General features: G+C 41.7%; 1 protein-coding gene across 2 annotated transcripts in view; it reads left to right on the top strand.

The window, feature by feature from the left end:
• Positions 1–22,285, top strand: part of MAPRE2 (microtubule associated protein RP/EB family member 2) — a 136,560-nt gene that overhangs the window by 10,749 nt on the left and 103,526 nt on the right. Inside the window, exons 1-2 of one of the 2 annotated variants that reach the window (XM_075270560.1) lie at positions 1,063–1,159; positions 5,853–5,900. The gene's annotated coding sequence lies outside the window, so the exon portion shown is untranslated. Of the gene's footprint in view, positions 1–1,062; positions 1,160–5,852; positions 5,901–22,285 lie in introns of those variants that run through there. The other variant, XM_075270559.1, reaches the window with a different exon arrangement.

The following is a 22,285-nucleotide window of genomic DNA, read 5'->3' as shown; positions in this document are numbered from 1 at the left end:
GATTTTTTTATTTTTTTTCCCCATGTACAAATAAATCTTTTGCAGTGACCTTCTTGTGGATATTGTTCTTTTCTCCTAGCAGAGGATCCAAAAACAATGTGCTCCATGGTACTGTAAGAACTCTGAAAACTGGTGGCTTTGTGGGCTGTGCAGATCCTCTTATTTTATCTCTAAGTGCACATTTTTGGCGTTTCTGGTTTTCATCAGATTTTTGTAGTCGGTGAGTGTGAATAAGTACAGAGAAAGTGTCCTTAGGATAGTTCCAGGTAATGAAATCCAATGGTATAGAGAAAATCTCAAGTCGTACATTATCTGGTCCAGGCGCTGTGTAGTATAGTGGATTCCACTGGCTTAGGAGAAACACTGTCTCTTCTAATATAGGACCCGATCCTATCTATTTGTAGGATTGGGTTCTAGTGACAGATTCCCTTAGGTCCCGTATTGTTCCAGCACTGATGGGACTGTGGTCTCTACTAGTATCTGCTATACCACAACAATGACCTGCCACATCAGCACCTGACCACTAAACCGTGTCCCTTGCAACACTGTACCATTCATTTTCACATCAGACATCTCTTTGTATTCCCAGAAACCATTCTTAAATAGCAGCTAGATGTTCCTGCCCTATACTGTATACTGTCAGGAAATAACTATTATAGTTAGGTGGAGATGGTTACTTACATCTCTCCAGCTTCTGTGCCAGGAGACTTGGAGGATTTGCATAGTTAAAATTCATTCCAGTATCACTAGGCTATGACATTGACCTGTTGTACCTCCACCAGGACTACAGTTCAAGATTAACTACAAGTAAGACCACTACCCCTGTGCTATATATGAGGTGACATTGAAAGAAGTAGGGCAGTGAATGTGCTGGAGGCGATGAGCTTGTCAGAGAAGAGTAAATTATCTGTAATTGCCGGGTCAATAGTGCAGCACTTTATAGGACAGAGGGGGATGATGGGCTCTCATTCTCCGCTCAGCCTCTTATTTGCTACGTGTTTGTGAAGCGCAGGGGTCTAGGCATGGGAAGATTACCATGCTGCTTCTTCATTGTGTGCCACGACACAGACATGCAATAATTCCCAGCCCACTCTTCTCTGGTGTGTGTCTATAACAGGGCTGTCTCCACTTGGCACTCGGGGACTGTCATAGACAGGAGGTGGGTGCAGGGAATTGTAGGAGAAGTATCAGCCTGTGACTATAAAGCTTTGTGTACTGTATGCTGTGTAATACTATGTAATATAGGGTTCCATGTTATCATTTTCTAAAATGTGTTAAATGACTAGAGATGAGCGAACACTGTTTGATCGAATAGGTATTCGATCGAATATCAGGCCATTCGAGATATTTGTTCCCAATCGAATACCACGCGGCATACTCAGTAAAAATTCGTATCCCCTCACACCTTCTCTGGCGCGTTTTTTGCACCAATAACTGTGCAGGGGAGGTGGGACAGGAACTACGACAACAAAGGCAGTGAAACAAGTGAAAAAACCCATTAGCTGCCGAAACCGTGACCTCCCATTTATAAGAACGTCCGCCGCCATTTTTGCAGTCAGAGATAGGGAGAGAAACATATCTGTTGAGGGCTAGATAGGCATTAGCTTCTTCGATTTTTCCCTGCCTACTAGAACAACACCAGCTCTTCTCAGAGCTATACACTGCAAGGACAGGAGTCCAGCTTTCCACGGACGGTGGAAAACAGGGATACAGTTATAGTTGCTATATACGTGCACACCAGCTTTTCTCTGGGGTGTCACCCACAAAATAGCAGGAATCCACAGCAGTTACTTCTTGCTATATACGTTACAAACAACTTTTGTTAGGGGTGTCCCCACACAAAATAGCAGGAATACAGAGCAGTTAGTTCTTGCTATATACGCGCAAACCAGCTTTCCAGGCAGTGTGTAACCCCAAAACAGGGATACAGAGCAATTAGGTCCAGCTATGTACGCTCAATCCAGATATCCAGGGTGTGTACCCCCAAAACCTAGGTGGGAGACACCGAAATTCAGTCCGGCTATGTACACTCAATCCAGTTCTTCACGGTGTGTACCCCCAAAACCTACCTGGGAGACACAGAAATTCAGTCAGGCTATGTAAGCTGAATCCAATTTTTAAGGCTCTACCCCCCAAAGCTAAGTGGGAGACAGCAATTCAGTCACGCTATATCAACTCAATCCAATTTTTTGTTCAATCCAGTATTGTTTGCTCTCCATAATGTGAGCTGTGCCTTTGTCTCTTGAAAAGCAACCCAACATGAAGTCAGCCATGTGTGCCAGTGTGTTACTTGGCATGACTTATCTGCCCCCAACTGTAAGTGTCACTCTCCATTTCCTCCATTTTCCACTCCCCTTCACACCATCTGTGGTGAAGCAATGGGATGCACTGGACTTCACCCTTAAGCCTCATGTGGGACAGTGACATGAAATGCCACTTCATCCCCCTCGTCTTCCTCCGCCATCCAACGGTGTGTAGATGACAGGAGTGTGCTCTGAATGTTTTCAGCCTAGCAGAGGCTACTTCTCACGAAAATGGCCACACTTTGACCAGTATATCAGGCACAATGGTGTAGGTTAGTACACACAAAGTCGTCTGGTAGCTCCTGGGATTCGGGAAGGGGTTCAACAGAGGGAGAGACAGTAAAAGGACCCGAAAAGAGATCCTGGGAGTGGGCAAGGGTGAGATGACTGTTGGGAAGATTGGGCATGTTGGAAGGAAGGAGAGGCAGACTCTTGGGTATGAACACGACTGCAGGTAGTGGCTGACTGGCTGCTGGAAAAGCAGCTGGAAGCATTATCCGCTAGCCATTGTAACACCTGGTCCTGGTGCTCGGGCCTGGTCTGTGTTGTACCCTGCTTAACACAGCTGTCATATGAGGAATTGTGATGAGCGCATGCTAATGTTTCTTGTCCAGTGGAAAGGATGGAATAGGATTTCATATAAGTCTGCCACCCATGGAAACTCATGGTGCAGAAACTGAGGGAGCTTACTTTGATGAACCCTTGGGTTTTGTAGATGGAACTCCATCAAAGGTCTATGCTGCTCACACACCCTGCTCAACATATACGATATCTAGGGTTTCAGCGAGTGGTGACCTCGCACAACAGCCGGTGCTTCAGGCAGATGTAGGCATTGCTGGAGTCTATTGAGGCTAGCATCAGGTACTGTAGACTTGCCAAAGTGGGAGCACAAGTGCCGCCCTTTAACCAGTAGCTTGTGTAAATTGGGGTAAGTTGTTAGAAACCGTTGCACCAATAAGTTGAAAACGTGGGCCATGTGTGGACCGTGTTTGAGTCTGGCAAGCTCCAGATCTGATACCAGGTTCCGATCATTATCACATACGCCAACCTACACCTGGGCCCAGGTGCAGCAGGGCAAAAAATTGCCATCTCATCCAGGATGGCATCCCTCACCTCGGAGGCAGTGTGCTGTTTGTCCCCCAAGCTGATGAGCTTCAGCACGGCTTGCTGACGTCTCCCCACGCCAGTTGTTGCAGCATTTCCAGCTCGTAGCTGGGGTCGATTTAACGGCGGAGGAGGAGGGTGGCGTTTCAGCACTCCTGCCATGAATATTGGGTGGGGAGACAAGGCAGGCCACCACAGTTTGTGACCCGGTCCCAGCCTCAACTACATTCAGCCAGTGTGCTGCGATTGAGATGCAGCGTCCCTGGCCGCATGCACTTGTGCACACGTCGGTGGTCAGGTGGAACTTTGTGCAACTTAGCGCAGAACCAGGGCCCGCCTGATGTTACAGGACACGTGCTGGTGCAAGGCTCAACTCACCCTAAGGGCCAAAAACACTGCTGGTGAATTTTGTTCAGTTCCAAAGGACTCTGTTTAGATTTGGCTCAGTCGCAGCTCCAGGACATGCCTTTGAAGGCAAGGTTTCCTTTAGTGGCTCCATCTCAGCAGGATGATGATAGTGAAGCTTGGATAAATCTGGTGTCTGAAGGGAAAGTGGTCTACAGCTAAAGTACTGGAGCATGTTGTTTGGACTATTAACACCTGATCAGAACCCTGTAGAGGTAATGTAGAGTCCCATATTAGAGGACCATTACCGCTAGTAGTGGTTGCAGCCAATTCTCCCCCTTTGCGGTCCTCTAAATCAAAGTTACCCCCAGGATTTGATGCCAAAATGTTATCAATTTCCCAATTAAAATCAAGGTCAATGTCTGGGTCCTCAGTCCAATCCACTGCATCAATCCAACACAATGAGAGTGATGGTTCTGGAACCACCGTTTTAGGGTGCACGGCGCAACTCGCCCAAAGGGCAAAAAACTCTGCTGGTGCAAGGCTGAACTAAGTTAAAGGGCCTCAATCTCTGCTGGTAGCTCAGCTTAAGGGCCTCTAACTTAATTTGGAAGGGCTCATGTTAAGGACCAGAAAAGTGAATTTTTGAAGGTCACAACACACACACACACACACATCCACAATGACCGTTAAGGGTTGGGGCTTTTGGATTTCCCATTGCCTATTCCATCTGTGGTTGTCATGGGCAACTTGATTTAAAGGGGTGCTTGTTAATGTTTCTTTAGCTTAAATTTGGGTTTCTGTCCATCCATTTGGGGAGTAAAGAAGGTTTCCAGGTATTTTCCCACTTTCATAGAGGTTTTTCTGAGTGTGTAGTTGATAGGCTGTGATTGTGGGGTGAAACTGTGACTTGGGCATGTTAGATGCCCCCAGACATGCTTCCCCTGCTGTCCCAGTTGCATTGCAGAGGTTTTGGCATCATTTTCTGAGGTGTCATAGTGGACTTGGTGACTCTCCTGAGTCGAATGGTGGGTTCCCCTGAAACGAAGCATTTTCCCCCATAGACTATAATGGGGTTTGATATTCGATCGAATAGTCGAATATTGAGCGGCTATTCGAAACGAATATCGAATATTTTATTGTTCGCTCATCTCTATAAATGACTCATAGGAATAAGCTGCATGTAATATAAGTGGTCTATACATGTATGTCATGAATGACCGGTAGATAATGGCTACTGGAATGTATATACTGTATATAATGTAATTCTTTCAATATTGTGTGAATGTGTGTGTATGTATGTGTGTGTATATATATATATATATATATATATATATATATATATATATATATATATATATATATATATACATATATATATATATATATATATAGTGTGTGCTTACCTGTATATCGTTACAGCATGTACATAGGTGTATATTTAGTGTAACGTGACAGTATTATTCCTGGTAATCTTGAATATGTGAACTATAGCACAACTCCCTCTGCCCCTTCTTAATAGACAAAGGTTGGTCCAATGCAAAGTCTGAAATAGGACCCCCATCTACCATGTGCAATTTATAATAATGGTATTTTCTTATGGTAGAGGGGTCTTTGGCCCCCTTCAGGCAGTAGGGCTTGCTACCTCTGTGGGTCAGTATATATTTGCGGGGTGTCCCATCACCACAGACACTCTTGGCCACCAAGTGACTTGGAAACCTCAAATGATTGAAAAGGGTCAAACAAATGTCAGGTCCTCCTGTCCCGGGGGGATACAGGCCATATTGAAGCTGACTGCTTTAAAAAGGATTGGATTACTTTTTAGAGGGAAATAGCATTGATGGTTATGAAAATGTGTAGAATGTCATGGCCTTTCCCATCCCCAGGATGGACTTGATGTCTTTTACAACCATACTAACTATGTAACTATGTATAATGCTGCATTATAGCAAAGGATTCTGTGTAACAGCTTGTAATGGTCACAAACCACAAGTGTTGGCGCTGTCAAAAAGATGACAGTGGTGTCATTGTATCTGGGTGTATTGTGTTCACTTGTTTTGCCCCGTGTACCAGCTAACCCAAGGTCTGCTTCTGTTACAGGACAGAAATCTTTATTTTGCCCAGTGGTGAATAAGCTGAATGCACAAGGTAAGAGATAGATCTTATAATGCTATGGATTCAATGATATGTGCATGTGGAAGGTTACATTATAATAACGGCACATACTTTGTGTTCTAATAAACAGGCTTTGGCCTTGACTCTGTAATGATGTATGTAATATTTTGTTACAGCTCATGCTTATATACCACTTGTCACAAACCTCAGTCTTCTTTCCGTTTTCTTATATACATACAGTATATTTATATGGATATGTTGAGAACCCTAAATTCACGTCTGGCTTGGATCATCACAATATTTCTTATGTCACATAAATTCTTCTGTGTTCAGTTGTGCTACACAATTATTTACACTATGAGAATTATTTCAGGTTATTATTTTCCTTATATACCCAAAGTTTGTTGTTTCAACTTACTTGCTGCTTATAGTACTAGGTTATCCGTTACCATTGTATTCCTGTATAAAATAAGAATCTTACACTAACCCAACTGTTTCACACTGAAGTATGTAAATGTTTACCTAAGGCTCGGTTCACATCTGTGTTCGGTATTCCATTTGGGGAATCCGCTTGGTGACCCCCGAATGGAAACCTATACGCATTAAAAAGTGGTTAGCTAAGAAACCACACAAACTCCTTATACTATAATGGGGTCCGTGTGGTTTCCGCTCGGTGTCTGCACAAATCATGCAGAGAACAAAGTACTACAAGCAACTTTTCTCTCTGCATGTTTCGTGCGAAAACCACACGGACCCCATTATAATCTATAGGATGCATGTGGTTTCTTATTTAACCACCTTTTAATGCGTATAGGTTTTTGCTCAGGGGTCGCCAAGCGGACTTCCCGAAAGGAACACCGAATGCTGATGAGACCCAGGCCTAACATTAGGCAAGCACTGAATGTTTTGTAAGCCATCAAAATATGTTGTCCCCCTACCAATGTAAGGCTAGGTTCACACTTCCATCATGGCGTCTATTTCTAATAGAAAACATGAGGCATAGCAAGACATGTTGTATTATAGCTACTATGTGCACCTAACAGACTCCTTTATAAGGGTCTACAAGGTTTTGTTGTGTCTGACAAATGAGAACACAATATGAATTCTAGTTATTCCACATGCAATCCTACAAATGCAGTCCTATATGGCGTTGTCCCCATGCTACAATATATGAAAGCACTTATCTGTGCATAGGCAGCGATTCAGACAGAGCAATCAAGCCCACAGAAAACCACTGCATGTAAACGCTAACTGGACGGCAGCCAATCTCCAAAGCGGCAAATGACATAACCCTTTATAACGCAGACAGTGAACTCTATGTGCCACAGTCTGATTATATGGTGCAATCTTATAACTATGGAAACCTTTACATGGTATAGCTCAGTCTGGGACATACATTTTTAGTTTCATGACTTGCAGGTTACATTGTAAATGTTTGTCCTAGAACTGGTTATGCAGTGGCCCACAATATCCATAGCATAAGTGTCTGTTCACTGCAGGTCACTACCTTTCCATAGAATGAAATAAGACGCTGGCCAAGCATGTGCACCAGCGTTCCGTTCGCGTAAGGCACTTGTGAACCGCCATTTTCCTGATCGTTGGGGTCCAACTGCAGAAACCCAACAGTATATTTATTTCCTATCTTGTGAATATTAAGTGTATATAGTGGAAATTCTATATAACAGTATATTGGACAATCTAGAAACTACTGCCCAGCATTGGTGTGAATAAAGTTTTTTCTTTTTTCTTTTTTTTTTTTTAAATGTTAGTGACCATTGAAGGTGCTGCCAACCCCAGTTTCAAAAACTTCAATGTAGGTTAAGTAATTTCTTTGGTAAATCTTGCATATCATGTACATTAGTTATCCAGTGTCAATGCATTGACACAATGGCACAAATAACATATTGATGGTTCCCTGACTCACGTTTTATTTCTGAAACCTTCATAGGAGAGAGGCCATGAATCCTGTGCTGCATTCCCAACAAGGGTGCATCATGTTGGTGGATATAGCACAAGGCAGTCACCTTCTTATTTTCGACAACTTTGACCATGAAACACATAGCACTTTAGCGTCTCTATTATTGCAGCTAACAAAAGTGATTTTGACTTGCAAGTTTCTGTGTCTTCAAAATAGTGGTCACAAAAAGTTTGGTATGTTAAGTTATAGGTACTAAAGCTAACTTGTCATTTCAATGGTTAATTAATCCCGTGCTTTGTAATTGGTCGCAGCTTTTTTACATATTTTAATCTTTATGGAATAAATTATTTTAATTAAGAATATTAATTCTTGGCTGCTGTTGCACACAAATATTGCCTAACTGAATTTTTTGTGTAACCTTCCTTTTACATATGCAGCTGATTTCCTGTTGCATTTGCCAAATGGTAAACGCCTGTTTTGTATTTGTCTTTTTGTGTGTTGGTTTTCTGAAGCATGTATTATATGGTTATGTGAGATTAGTAAGAAAGATCTGCTTTCTTCTCCGTATTTCCAAGAATATACCAGGTTCACACACAGCTTTTACTCTGCCTGGTACTGCAACTCCGTTCCATTCATTTGAGCTGCTGTGAGCTTCTATACCAGGCACAGCCACCACCTTATGTACAGCTCTGTGCCTGGTAGTCAGAGAATGCCGTATTATTAGAGGATTTCTGATTCCTGTTCTTAAAGCAAGAAGTGGCTCCTACTCATTTTACAAATTAAAGTGCAATGACAGTTTCAAAGGCTATGTCCACTTTCTCAACCAACTTTATATGTTAATTTAAGCATTTATATAAGGTCTGTTACCTTGGAGACATATAGGCCTACCTAGAAGCTGTCGATCTACAATGTTGACAACTATTTCTCGGCGCCATTTTCTGTTGTAGGCCCACCTCACATCAGCGTCCAGGTTTCCATTTGGGGACTCCCGAGCAGAAACCTATACACATTAAAAAGTGGTTAAAAATCAGACCCCATAGACTATAATGAGGTTTGTGTGGTTTCCGCTCAATTTCCGCAGAGAGAAAAGTGCTGCTTGTATTTGCTGATCTGAACCGGGCCGAGAGTTGCAAAGATTCATGTACTTTAGCCAAGATATGAAATGTATGATGCAAGGAAACCCTTTTAGTATTAAAGAAAACTTTAGGATTGTAACAGTTTATCTTGTGATATTTTTACCTTAACCAACCTATTCATCGGGCACAGTCCATAAAGGTTCATTCGCAGATATCCGTTAAAGAGTACCTGTCTAGAGATGAGCGAGTACTATTCGAAACTTCCGTGTCAAATATCACGCACCCATAGGAATGAATGGACGCAGGGGGTTAAGCGGCCAGCCGCCGGCAAAGTCTGCATGCCAGCTGCTTCCATTCATTCTTATGGGTGCGTGCTATTCGAAACGGCCATTTCGAATAGTACTCGCTCATCTCTAGACCTGCCATGTCCTCTAAGATGTTCCACCTGAACAGTTAAAATTAAAAAAACAAAAACAAAACGTATAACCATGTTTTTTTTTTTTGTTTTTTTTTCCAGCTGATCTAGTTTGATCGGCCCTTTCACTGCTTTGTGTGAATTTACCCTGAGGGCAGGAGTACACATTCAAGTTTTGATCAGCTATTTTTCTATTTGGCTTTATTTGTTTTTTAAATTCGCCTCTGAAACTGCATAATACATTTCCAAAACCTGTGTGAATAGATCCATAGTCTTGTTATAATCAGTTTATCCACCAGGTGGCAACATTTGTACTGTAATTAAAATCACATATTCGGGTCTGAGAATCTGGCCGCACAACTACAATATATCTTCCAGAATCCTTCTCTTTCACCTCTGCACTTTATCAAAAGGCTGTTTTTCTGCCTCCTGTTTATATGTTGCAGTAGCATGGCATCTGCAAGGAACTGAACACACTAAGCTAATAACATACTGTCATGATGTGGTAAGAAGCTGCATGTAGTTACTGAGGTTTCCTCACCATATAACTGATTTAAATGCTAGTGGATTAAATGGATTCCTGTAAGGAGTCAGATTATATTTTACACAGATGGGACATGCAAAGTTTAGCTCTTTATTTTGATTTATGTCTTTCTAAACACCGTTATATGCAATAGTATTTCTTAAGGCTAATCCATGGGATTCTTAGGATTCAGACGGAATTAGGATTCTAAGAGGAATGTGCTTTGATAGTTATGCGGTAAACAAAGTTATGGAAAGAGATGAAATAACAAAAGTACGAACAAATACATTCTAATGTGGAAATGTATTGCACGCACATGCATTCTGATATTTAAATAAGTACATTATGTATAGCTAGATAAATCCTAATATGTAAATTAATGTGATATGTAAATAAATACATTCTAATATGTAAAAAAAAATGCTGATACATTATACACAGATACAAGAAATGTGATACATAGAACTGTGTGCATCAGTGCACTCCATTATTATATACACCTCTGTGATCAAGACCTAGGTCTGATATGGTCATATTCATAAGCAGCAGATTTGTTGTGGAAATTTCTGCAGCTGAAAATCAGTTCCGTTTTTCTGAGTTGGGTTGTTTCTGTAGTATGTGCTAAGATTTTGGCAAACCCCACTTGGATGACTGGAATACCTGCAGGAGTTACTGAAACAAATTTGCTATGTGTGAATATCCTGTAAAAATAATAGCTAAATGTTGAGGAGGAAAAGTATTACAAATGCTTTAATAAGGGTTTGATGTATTCTTTGCATATTAATACATAATAATCTTATGGCGTCATGTAGCTCTATTTGAGTGTAGGTTGTACAGACTGTATGTGCTGACTTGGACTTGATTCACATCTGCACATGAGTTTCCGTTTGGGGGGGTACCTTAGGAAATACACGGACCCCATAGACTATAATGGGGTCATGTGCTTTCTGCACGAGAAATGCAGAAAGAAAAGTGCTGCTTGCAGGGCTTTTCTCTCTGCATTTTTTTCATTCGGAGAGCGGAACGGAATCCCCGAACACAGATGTGAACCGGGCCTTAGATATTCAGACCTGATGCAGGGTAGAGCAGTGCAGATCACATTATTACTACATAATTTTACCTATCATAATCTAATTACATTCCATCATACTGAGCTGTTAAAAAAATAAATGAATAAAAATAAACCTCGACTTCTGTTACAATTTAGCTTACACTTAACACCTTCCTTCTCCTCCATCTACCTCCAGCTTGATATTTTTCCTTACACCCCCCCTCCCCCCAATAAGTAGTTTCTGAAATGGTGTCTGGTCCCTGTGGGAGGAAGCAGGCACCAGAAAGCACAGCTGGAGCAGGGTGACAATGCTAGACATTCATAGTACCATGGAGGTCGGGTGTTATCACTGATTGTTTGTCATAAAGGTTGCTAGGCAACAGCTCCTGCAGACTGTCACACCCGGGAGTTGTGTACTGTAGTTGTGATGGGAGGTTGCACTTTTACATGAATAGTCTCATGATTAATAGTGATAATTGCTAATGCTTCTTAGGTAGGCTATATGTATAGATTGCTCATTGCCTGTGAATTCACTAATCTAATAGGTTGCATGTAAAGCGTATCTCCCAGAGGACCTTTTTTCTTTTCTGCACCTACATAGTATAACATCCCTACAGTGGCCCTGACGCAGCATGTCCCCACATTATAATGTCCCTCTCCTGATGCCATCCCAGTATAATGGATCCAATAAACAGCAACAGAAAAATAATATTCTCCTCACTTCATTCCCCTGTTGTTGTCTGCTGATCCTGGAGGCTTTGATCTAAGTTATGTCACCACATCTTGCCTAATGTTCCTAAGTCACCCAGAGATAAGACCAGAGCTGAATGGTGAAGCAGGGAGCAGATGACTCCCTGCTTCACCATTGTATGCACCTGGAATCCAGGACTGTCTCACTGCATCTGGGATGGTTAGGATGCATGTAAACATCCCCTTACACATTAGAACAAAGTTAGCTGAGCATGCTGATTTTGCAGGGACCATTAGCTAACTAGCTAATGCTTAAGCGGGCCTTGTCACTGTCCCCTGACAGATATTGTTAAGGGACGGTTCAAGCATGTTGAATTTCCACACCTGATTCTCTTGTTCTCCTTGGAAATATTCTGCTAGTGGTATTTGGCAGCGTCTTACCCTACTTTCTCATTGAAAATGCATACATGTTTGTTAAAAGCGAGGGTGCTTGTGTTTGGGAGAGTTGGGAGGAATATCGGTGTCCAGAAGTTATTGAAAGTGTATAGGCACCAAGTGCTCAGTCATAACTGCTGATTGCTTTCCATTGCAGGCACTTCCTATGCTCATAGAGTTGCAGGAGACCACAGTGATATTTGCCTAAGGTTCCATCCACATTATATGCATTATTGTGTTTTACCACTACAAATATCCAACATGTCCTTAGTTTCCCTATATCGTACAAACTAGTGAACAATCTAAGATATTTATGATGTTTAACGGTTTATAATCTGCAGTTAAACAAACAATCCATTGTATAAATGTTTTATGACCACACAACTTTTTTTAGGGCAGTCAACTGGTTTTGGTTTATAAACTGGCTTCTGATCTGAAGCTTTCAATGCAGAAACCTTTCCAAAATAGCAGATTTGCTCTAAAATTATATATTGGCTTTATATATTTTTATAATCTAAAACCAGAATAAGAGTTTGGTCATCGTATACAGAATAAATGTAATCTTTACGGTTCCTTAAATACACCCCTTAGATGTTCATGGGAAATGTTTAAAAAGGAGATTGGACCACCAAGGATTTAATGACTTTACGTTATCATAGTCTGTTCTATTTGTTTTGGGGATGACTTGTTTCAAGCTAAATCTTCAGCTAAATCAAAGCCTGCTATGCCCATGTTATCCCCTGCTTTAGTAAATCATAGTCCTAAGCCTCCTCTGGTTTACTGGTAGCTTTCAAGTGAGGTTCATCTGGTTTTGTTTCTGGTTGGTTTACAGCAATGGCTTTATTTAGAGATTACAACAATTACAATTGTATCTGCTCAGTAAATAACATTTCTATTTTCCATAGTGTGTTTATTTCCACTTAATTGATATGACGAATCGCCTTAATGAACATCCGTCAGCCGGGCACACTTAATGCACTTGTTTAGATCTGAAGCCTTGACATGAAGAAGTACAAACATGTACAAATAAATATAATTGACTTTGTAAGGTCATGCGCTCTAGATATGCCAACATTACAGTATAAGTTTTTGTTCAGAAGATACGGTTCTACCCATTATACCACACATGTTGATCCATATGAAACATGTAGCTAGTAATAGATAATGCTTGGACCAGAAAGGAATCCATGTCCCTGTAATGCAAAGTAATGTAGCTATAGTGTATGTAGAGGTAGCCATTGCAGTGGGGCCCTGGTATCTGAGGAACATGAATGCCTCTCTGGTTAGTAGTAAGATGCCAATGTTATTACATTTTCCAGTAATAATACTTATCCCCTATTCATAGATTCCCAGGGTCCCTCAAGCGATCACAAGAGTGGGGGTCTCTGAGTTCTCTGTACCAATGTATTGGTTATGTATATGCATGCCCATGGCTCCATTCACTTTTATGGGGTGTTGTACTTGGTAATCTACATCGGTCCCACAAAAGTAAATAGAGCTGTAGTCAGGACCTTTGCACCAAGTGTGAGGCGTCCCCTGGTACGTTCTACCATCTTCTTTGGTCCTGCCATGTGGTATGGGGTTTCTGGGAGCAAGTCAGGACGTTCTTGCACGACCAGATGGGGTAACTGTCCCAGATGACCCCCAAAATATGTCGCCTCTATGTAGATCCAGAGCCTTTTGTTTCTACCGCAGAGAGAGAGTGTGTCTTAATGAATCCCTGTATTGTGCTCGTAAGACTGTGGCCTGCCGGTGGATGTCCTCCAACCCTCCAGTGCTGTGTGATTGGATCAGATCTGTGAATATCTCTTTGCCTCTTAAAAAATGGATATTTAAGCATAGGGTTAAGGAGACTAAATTCCCTAATGCCAGGGACAAATGGATAGCATCCCCCCATACCCTGTCTCAGATTAGCCCGGATGATGACTAAATACTTTGTGTTTGTCGCACAGTCCTGTTTGGGTGGGTATGAGCGTATGCGTATGTCTGTGTGGCGTTTCCAGGGGTGGTCCTGTGGAGGAAGGGGGGGGGCGCCTGTTGTTTATGGTTTACTATGTACTATTTTTAGTTATTTTGGTATAACTCATTTTCTTTTTCATGAGAAATTATTATATGATCTTAATTTAGAATTTGGGTATTGCCTGGGCTTGTATTGTCCATATCTTGTTACTTTCTCTTGTTTTTTTTTTTCCCCTTTTTTTTTTTTTTTTTTTTTTTTAATAATGGAGCTGTAGTCCTACATGGTCATTACCACTACATTCACACAGTGCACTTGGGTCACCCACTCTTTAGATCACTTCACTTGGGCTCTCAGTGACCAGACACTCTCCTACGCCGTTCTTGGGAACAGACCTTTTATGATAGATGGTAGGCCAGGACCATGCCACAGATTGATCATTGGGACCTAGGAAAGAACCATTGTGAATTGGCAAGGGTCCAATGTAATTTCCTACCTTGTGAGAGTCCTTCATGCGTTGCCATTACAGCCAATAGTTATTCATTTGGCCATACTGGAAGAGGGGTAGTGGCATCAGGAAATGAAGTGTCATGGTGCTTTTCCAGAGATTTGAAGAGGCACATTGGCCTGATCATCAAGGAACTGGCCAATCTGTGATGACATGACCTTTCTACAAATACTACACAGGAGAAAACCTATTTTTGCCTCTAGCTATTGTGGTTTTTCGATGCATATTTTTGGATGCTTCTACAAGGGAATTTATTAAGACTATTATTGCCTACACCAGACTTAATTCATTCTCCCGTTAGAGAGAAGCCCTATTATTATTACGAGGCTGTGACCTCTTGATAATTCTGGTATACCATGGGAGTTGAAACCTACACCAGTCAGTAATAGTAAACCTGACTAACCCAGGTGTCCCCACCCGACCCACCTTAATTCCTCACCTGACCCACCTTAATTCCCCACCCTGCTCTTCCCAAACCCTTAGTTCACACGGGGACATGGACGCTGATTTTGACAGCGGATTTCGCGGCCAAATCAGCGTCCATACAATGTATCCCTATGTGAACTGCTCGCTTTTTTCTTTCTGCTAGCGAGCTAGCAGAAGCGCCCAGCCGCAGCGCCCTCCATGTCGGCTCATTCATTTGAGCCGACAGCGGAGGTGAAAGCCGCGACCGCGATGGTCGCGGTGGGAGCAGTTCACATAGTGTGGACATTGTATGGACGCTGATTTGGCCGCAAAATCTGCTGTCAAAATCAGCGTCCATGTCCCCGTGTGAACTAAGTGACATATGGGGAATAAAAGAACATCTTTGGTGTAAATATGGGCTATGCCCAAAGAGGCGCCACTTCAATACCAGTTTTCTGGTGTAGAGTAATAAATTTCATCCACTGTGTGTTGCCTGCAAAAACAATGTATCCAAAAATATCTCAATACCATAAAAAAAAAATAAAAAAAATGCTACTACTACCTGTGAACTCAGCCCCAGGAGAACTGCAAGAAAATAAATTATTCAGATGTAGCAGAATCCGATCTAGTCAGGAGATAACACTAAATAATACACTGGTTCTATGGTTGCTGGTTTACTGGAATTTTACCCTGTCCCATTGTCACCTCTAATATATTTAATATCAATGAAACAATACACACACCAAACCTATTATAAATCTAATTTTACATTACATGAAGACAGCTCAAGTGTGGCAGCCTACATGTCAGATCCTGAAATAACTAATTGTCTCACCTGCAGACTATAGAAGTAAAGAAAGAGACTCTGTCGACTAGACAGCTGCTGCCTTCAGGCACCTTATCGGTTTACCTTAGACATCTGTCTGCCAGCACATTTTCTTGGATGGTTTTGTCTTGGGTTTTTAATAGTTTTGCTGAAAAAGAAAACAATGACAGAGCAGACAGAGCAATTGCTTAGTTCTAAGGGAGCCATGTTACAGCGGTGCAAGTAAATCTACAGCACCGCTACACCTATAGTTTTTGTTGACCGTTACATGATATTTTTATATCCTCTGCAACAGAACTTGCCAGATCTGCGGACTCCTCTATTTTATTCTGGCCTGATTCCAACTCCTCTATAAATGTGACAGTCAGTCAGAAGTAGTAAGAAGTTTTCGACCATGGAATTACCATGATGGAACGCCATTGCAGTTTTCCTCTACTAATTTGGCCCAGATGATTCAGTGTCCTGTTATGATCTCTGCCTCCTATTGAAGGCAATGGGAGGCAGATTTGGGATGGCATCTGCCATGGATTCAGGGGCGGAATCCGCTCCCAAAGCCATTGCAGATTTCTACGTGTGAAGCTAGCCGAATGCTCCTTTAACACATTATAAAGCCAGTAACTAAATTACCATTTACCAAATTAGTGATAATTTAGACCAGTGGTTCCTAAACTCTCTGAAGCTAAGATCCATTTTTACTCAAGTAGCTTCTCTGGGATCCCAATCCACCATGTTGGAAGTTTGACTGCCACGACCCCAACTGTTCACAAGAATGGGACCCCTCGCTCTCTAATTATCCCCATGGTGAGCCCATGCTTGAAAAGGAGTTTAAAAAAACTGAACTTGTAAATGCACCCCAAGGGCTCATTCACACTACGTATACAGCAGCTTATTCTGAACGTAAAACACGTTCAGAATCAGCGGTGTATAAAGCAGTTCCCATTCATTTCTATGGGAGTCGGCATACGAGTGCTCCCCATTGAAATGAATGGGCTGCTTTTTTCACTACGAGCACTCCCATTGAAGTGAATGGGAAGTGCCCGCGTGTACGTCTAGCTCTGCTCATGCCGAGCCGTACACGCCAGCACTTTCCATTCACTTCAATGGGACTGCTCGTAGTGAAAAAAGCATCCCATTCATTTCTATGGGGAGCGCTAGTATGCCGGCTTCCACTGAAATGAATGGAACTGCTTTATACGCCGCTGATTCTGAACGTGTTTTACGTTCAGAATAAGCTGGCGATTACGTAGTGTGAATGAACCCTAAGCCTGAAATGACAAAGGGTGTACTTGCTGTAGGTTAGCAATCTCAAACTTGCCGGTGGCTAACCTGCTTCAGAGTACAGTAGCAACATAGTGTATGATATCTCGCAAAATCTCATCCACATGCTGCAAATAAGTCATGTGTTTTTTGGTGTGGTTTTTTTCTTCTCCCATTTCATTTGGAATGTTGGTGCATTCTTATGCAGAAATTAATGAGAACTTAAGCCTTTTTTTTGTTTTTGGCCTAGAGAACAAGTACAGTCATCTCATTATAAAGTACCATACATTTATGGTCTCCAACCTGTGAAACTCTAGCTCAGTGGTTCTTTACCAGGGTTCGATCGAACCCTAGGCCATATGCACGGTTTATTTTGTGTACCAGTAAAAAAAACATATAGCTATGTCTTGAATTTGGAAATAAATCATATTTGATTTATCACTAAAGAAGGGTTCGGTGAATGTGCATATGAAACTGGTGGGTTCAGTACCTCAAACAAGGTTAAGAACCACTGCTGTAGCTGCTGCACAGTCACAACTCCTATCATACCCTCACAGGACATACTAGAAGTTGTAATGTTAGGGCAGCAGGAGGCTACAGACAGGGACATAACCTAACTGGGTGCAGAGGGTGCAGTCACACCTAGAGCCTTAGGAGGACCATAAGCATTGGTATCAGTATTGCGATTGAAGGTTCCATCTGGCCCATAAGCCAAGGAGACCCACAGATTGCCCTAACCACACTAAGGCCTGAAAATCAGCCTCCAGACAAAAGATTGCAGCTAGGCCCACAAGACTTTAGTTACGCCACTGGCCACAGATGCATATGAAGCTACATCACATATAAAGCTACATTTATTTATGATTGTGAAAAATGAAAAACACCATATTCTGCCACAGAGAGCACAGACAACGCCATGAAGTGTTGAGATCACAAAACGCTGAGTGTCCTGAAAAATACAGTTCATGTAAATGTACCAGCACATACAAATTCATCAAAATGCTGTCAAGATATGTATTATATATGATATGAATTACCGTATATTGAAACTAGCATGTGTGCTACCACCAGCAGCAGCAGCAGCTCTCACCTCTGGGTCTCCGATTCTGGCTAAGATGATCTCTATGGGGTTCGGGTGTCTGATCCGACAGATCACATTCCGAGACATGTGGATAGGTCATTGGTAAACAAAACTTAATTTTAGCCATAAAGCCCTTTTTTTTTTTTTTTTTTTTTTTTTTTTTTTTTTTAGAAACGGTTAATCATTAATTTTGACTGGCTAACTCTCTTTTCCAAATGCGCCCAAAATTGTCCTGACTCCGAATCTTAAACTGATTAATTGATTACTGTGTGTGTATGTGTGTATATGTATATATATATATATATATATATATATATATATATATATATTATAAATAAAAAAAAATATAATATAAAAATATATATATATGAAAAAAAAAAAAAAAAAAAAAGTGGAACAGAATGGCTTAGTCTTCTAGTCTCGTTCACTTTCCTGTCTTAGCCAAGAACTCGCACGGATTAGCGGTATGACCAATGAGAGCCAGTATATAATGACTTGGGTATATATGAAACACTTTGCAGTTTTTAAGCCATCTGATACGGAGAGCCTAAACAGATGTATTATGTCAGTAAGACTTTGCTGCAGTTATATCATATCTAGGTGGCCCTATGTGTGCTGAACAGCCTGGACTTTATGATCATACATTTTGGGGCGTATTCAGACATGGCGATTAGGCTCTGATGAGCACACATTTATGCATTCATTTTTCTAAATGAGCTCCACATTTATCCAAGAACAATGTTACAGGGGATATGACCAGGTATTTGTGCTAGGTGATGTGGCATCAACAAGCTGCCCTTGGCAGGTCAGGGTGTGTATACTCAGAGTTAGGGCACAAACTGAATGTTTGTCCTTGGTGAAGGGGAGACTAGCAGTCTAGTTGGTCTCTGCACTGGCAGGCTAGGTATTGTGTCTGGCATAGCACCGTACATTTGGAAGCCATTTAGCTTGGTATTGTAGCTTAGTCCCAGTCACTTGAATGGGGCTGAGCTGCAAAGTACCAGATACCCCCTTTAAACAAAGTCAACAAAAACTGTGCATCAAGTCAAGTTTTTGCTAGCAGACTTGGCATCCCTGTTACAAAGCATGCGCTGTACTTGGTACCAAGTTACACAGTTGCATACGGTTTTGTAGACTAGTCTGCTAAACACAGAAGTATAGAAACTTGTTTCCCATTTTGTAGTTGTTCTCATTGTCTTTAGAGACTGTTAAACTTCTCATTTTTTACTTTATTACTCTGTAAAATCTGACACAGTGCAGGAACAGAAATTAGGAATTTGCTAAGATTTCAGCTTCAGCCTGTTTTGGGTAGAGGCCAGAAGAGGAGAATAGGTTTGTTTCACAGAGTAGAACACCAGTGTTGTAACACATGGGTGGTATCTATTGCTTGGAGGAAAAGTATGTTTTATCGTGCACTTGAGTCGTATATGCTCATTTTTACATACATTACAAGGACATATATACTGACTCTTCTGCAAATATGGTCCACTGATGTCATATATTAAGTTATAGGTGGGCAGACTATACAGGACTGTCACTGCTGGAGATTCATGCTCATCTGGTCATTTGGGCATCATATCTGCATGTAGCCGTACAATATATCTGTGCCACAGCCTCACGCAGCATATCCAAATGTAGTAGTTATAAGGCTGGAACCACACAATCTTGCTGTTTCTCACGACCATTTTAAAACCCATGTATGTCTATGGGTCTATTCACATGCCTATTTTTAGGTCTACAAAAATGGATAAAGATAGATCATGTCAGTTTTTATGATGCTTGTGAAAAACAGTCCATGAAAAAAGACATGTGAATAAACCCATAGTCATTCAAGGGTTTTAAAACTGGTTATTAAAAAACAAACAAAAAAAACAGTCTTGTGATACTGCAGTTATTCGCTGTCATGTGAATAAGGCCAAACAGTCATGGCTACTTGATTTCCATGTAGGGCTAGTTCACACTGGGCACGGTTAGGCATATTTTGGTCCTGATATTGACGTGGGAAGACGCGTCAGAATAGGTCCAAAATGCGCCTGCCATGACTGTCGCGGCTTCTGACAGTCGCAGATTCCCGCTCCGGAGTAGGTCCAAATGAATGGGCCTAGTCCGGAGGGTGCTGCCGCGAGACGGACGCCGGGGCTGAATCAGCCGTGGAATCCACCTGAAGAAAGGGCAGCTCGCTTCTTTTTTCTGTGAGTGGGAACATGCTACAGACCTCTATTGTGTGAGGAGGCAGATTCTGACGTGGATTCAGCGCCAAAATCTGCCCCCTCTTGCCCCGTGTGAACTAGCAGTCCCAGTATCACACTGATGTCCGATTCTGAACTCATGACAGCAATGCTTATCACAGTGATATCAGGTAGACATTTATTGGGGTCAGGGTCGTGATGATCACCAAAGGTTTGCCTTCTAATCTGTAAGATACAAATGTGCAAGGCTCTGTTCACTTTTTTTATTTCTTCATACTGTGCCGTCAAATGTCTCACTGTCTCGCACCTTCATAGAAACCACTTTCTCTCACATTCTTTTAGTGTGTGGTTTACTTCAGTCTTAGAGGAAACAGAAAAATCCCATGAACATGAAACATCTGGAATGTCTCTGCAAGATAGATGGAGCTCAGCATTATAAGCTCCGCCAGAGCTCGTGCACCATGAAAAAAGATGAATTATGTTTTTGTGGAAGAAAAATCATCTCTTTCCACCAGAGATTGAATTTGGGAGATGCTCCTATTTCATGTGTTTTATTTTTTTACTTGTGAATATTTTGGCTGAATGAGACAATTGTACATCATGATGACTTGCTTTGCTACATGTTTTTCTGTTCTACAAGTGTCCACCTTTTAAAGGGATTGACTGCCAGATCAGCTTTTGGCTCAGAAAAACGCATAAAAGCACCAACGAAGCCATGCTGTCCTCCACCAACTCTTCTGGTTCCTGGTCTCCTGCAACACAGTAGAAATGTCCGCTCGGTCAGTCACCAGCCACAACAGTGACTGGTCTCTGCCAGTGACCGACTGACCGCCATTTCCTGTGTGTCAAGATAGACCAGCAGGAAGTGTCGGAACTAGACAAATTGGGATTGGTGGAGGAGAGTATGAAAAATTTGATCTGTATACAACCCCTTTCATTAGTACTGTGGCCCCCTCAGTTGTTTGAGGGGGCCACAGTACTCATGGATGCTGTGGCCTCTTCCCTGTGCCTGGCACACGGTACAGTAGCGGCTCAGTCCCAATCAAGTCTCATCAAATGAATGGGTCTGAGCAGCACTACCAAGCCAAGTCTTACGCAGTGTACACCATTGTGCTTGGTATTCAATGTAGAGGGTGCAGTGCTCACCCAAAAGCTGCAGTCTCTTCAGTTGATCTATGGGGGTCCCAGATGTTGAACCACTTCATTAATCACTTACTGATGACCAACCCGAAGTATAAGAAATGAATATAAAAGTCCCAGGAAACCCCTTTAGACATCCCCTGACATACGAGGAACCTCCAGAGTTCTCTTCTGTCTTCTACAACCTGTTGCCCAGACTTCCTCACAAGCCTGGAGTTTCTCTGGAGCTTGAGAAATTCTCACCGTTGTCTGACAGATTATTCTTTTTCCACGTTACCTTCGGTGTATTTGGTTACTCTGGAAACCGCTCTTAAACACATAAATAGCTTATAAATATGCTGATAAAGCACAGTAAGAAGCATTGTTAGAAGCTGTCAGGTATATTTGTCTTATAAAACATGGCTCCCATAAACGCCGGGTGATTCAGCGTCTTGTTTGTTCCACGTTGTTGTGAAATTTCTAGTTACATTTAGCCCGCTTCCAAAACCATGTTGTCATGGTAACTATTATTTTATTTACTAGGCTCTTTGCAATATATCTATATTCATATAACATAAGTCAGGGGGCATATCCTCATAGTTGTCTATAAAGATTTGTCATATTACTGGTTTCATTCATAGAAATAGTCTACACTACAGAACACCCCCTGTATATAATATTAGTTAGCGTGATAAAGTATATAGTTATAATATTAGGTACCTGGTAGAAACAGTAAATGGTACATCGACTGTATACAAAAGATAGGCCTCATGGGAAAATCCTTAGAAAGTCCTCCACCTCCAGTAAATGTATTTTTAGAAGATGTGAATAATATACCCCATCCTGCTCTGACAAATGGACGACCTTGTCTGCTGCCATGCGGACTATATTCTTCTTTACAGTCAGCGCAGAGTAAATCCATCCCTAAGAAGAATACGTGAGTCATGTCTGACAGTCTGGTAACTAAC

The sequence above is a fragment of the Leptodactylus fuscus genome, chromosome 4 (assembly GCF_031893055.1).
Source record: "Leptodactylus fuscus isolate aLepFus1 chromosome 4, aLepFus1.hap2, whole genome shotgun sequence".
In the NCBI taxonomy this organism is placed as follows: domain Eukaryota; kingdom Metazoa; phylum Chordata; class Amphibia; order Anura; family Leptodactylidae; genus Leptodactylus; species Leptodactylus fuscus.
Note: the sequence above shows the minus strand (reverse complement) of the source record. Positions and strands in the feature narration are given on the sequence as shown.